The sequence below is a fragment of the Macrobrachium rosenbergii genome, chromosome 15, assembly GCF_040412425.1.
Source record: "Macrobrachium rosenbergii isolate ZJJX-2024 chromosome 15, ASM4041242v1, whole genome shotgun sequence".
Taxonomy (NCBI): domain Eukaryota; kingdom Metazoa; phylum Arthropoda; class Malacostraca; order Decapoda; family Palaemonidae; genus Macrobrachium; species Macrobrachium rosenbergii.
Genome location: NC_089755.1, coordinates 37,377,107 through 37,379,320, shown reverse-complemented (window position 1 = coordinate 37,379,320; position 2,214 = coordinate 37,377,107).

Here is a 2,214-nt window from a genome sequence, read left to right as displayed (position 1 = left end):
ACCCTGGCTTTACATTTTGTAACGAGTTTATCTGATATACCGAAGACTTTTTATTCGATCTAAATGAACGTTTGTTTTACATTATGTAATGAGTTTATCTAATATACCGAAGATGAGTTGTTTTAGGTAAGAGAATCTAGCCGGGTAATCAGCTCATTCGTCTGCTATGAAGTCTTCCGGAAATTCATTTCTATATAAATGGGTGCCTCTTTCTATTAGTCTGCGTATTTGCGAATTTCTTAACTGTAAGCGAATTCTGGACTACAATTTTTCACGAATATCAGTCCCTATAATCGTATGGTGATTATACAAAATGCAACGTGAAACAGAGACGAAGATATCTACTGAAATCCCAATTTTATATATATTCGCATGAAGGCAAGAAGATAAGAAGATAGGCTAAATGTAGAGATTAAGGATAGAAAAGCGACCAGTGATAAGGATATTATCAACTTCGCTTTCAAAACCTTAATAAAAGACACAAGGAACTAGAAATCGGCGTGTAAATAAATCTTTTTATACAGGGGACCACTCCTATATTCACACTCATTTTTCATTGTTCGGGCGCAGCGCAAATAATAGTTTTGGAAAAGTATGATTTTAGGCAATAAATATGAACGACTTTTTTTTTTGCCTGTGTAGCTGGATAAAAGACGAACAGTTTTCAAAGTTTTTTTTTATGCTAGTGGCATGAATCCGACCAACATATGAATTTTTATAGTTCCTTAGGACGAATTTCGTGTGTATTTTTTTGGTTGGTTATTTGTTTTTATGTGTATTTATTTAATGGTTTATTCATTTTTTCTGGAAGTGATATGACTTCCGTTTATTTCTTAATTGCGTTGTTAGTAATATTCAAATCACTGATCCACTAAACAACTGAAAGTGTCTTTTTATTATGCTGTTATGACCACTGCTGCCACAAATCTTAGAAAGAATATTTGCGAATGATAATATTCTAAAAAATCATGATAGGCCTGGGCTATTCTCCATTGCAACGAATGTCATATACCTACCTTTACATTTGATTACTTTTCTTACTTGTCAGTTAACACTCAGGGTATCTTTCATTCCATGGGCCTCTTTCTCAGAAGGAACCGAGATTCATTTTCTACGACAAAACTCGATTTTTATTTTTTGTTTAACCCGAACGACAGCCATTAACTCTGCCCTCGTCACTTCTAGGCCTTCTCGTCTCGACGCAACGGAAATAAGGATTATTGAAGCCGAGAATTGACTTCCTCCAGGTTTAGAGAACTAAGCCCGGATCGGATGGGGATTGGGAAACTAATTCGGGAAAACGGAAATTGAAGGAAACGCGCGATCATTTCCAAAATGAGAACCGTCCACCAGTGCCTCTTGAATAAGAGGCGAACGTAGACCTGTTTGGAAATTATAATGACGATAATTGGATAACTTCATTTAATCATTTAAGATCTTAAAGAGATAGACAGACATATGAGTCATTGGAAGGCTAAAAAGACAGACAGACAGACAGGCAGGGCTTTCAGCCTAGTATGTGGAATATATTTTACATACAAAAAGAAAATAATTATCTACCTAAAGAATTCTACTCGCTGAAAATAAATAGAATAAGATTATTAGGCGTGATAACCATGGGAGTATAACATTCAAGAGTTTTTTTTTCTTTTTGGGGGGGGTGAGTTTCATGCATTCTAAAAGTCGAATTCATATTAATTCTACTATTATAACTGACTGTGGCAGACTTGAAATAAACATAAATGTAGTTCTACGAATGTAGGCTTTCGTTAAATATTATTAACCATCTTGAGTTACACGTCTTTTTTTATTAATGAAAAATTTATTCATTTGACATCAATAGGTTCAGTAATAGCAAATTATGTTAGTTATTGATTTTAAGTTGTTAACTAGCAAGTTAAAGAAATCCATATGAAAATATACTAAGGAGGTTATCAACAACTACTAATAACACAATAATTGTACGTTGCAGGTAGCCAATAAAATTCTAAACACAGTTTGTGATAAAAAAAAAAACGAAATCATTTCTTTTGTCAGCTGATGATAAAAATGTATTTTTCAGCCAACTCCTGGATAGATAAAGCGTTAAAATTGCTTGAATTGTAAGTTTTTTTTTTTTAGCATAAGAAATACCAGTCATTATTTGCTGTTAATTGGACTTCAATATTTCATAACAAGAGGGATGCTGTTCTAGGTGACATATAGTAATGGATT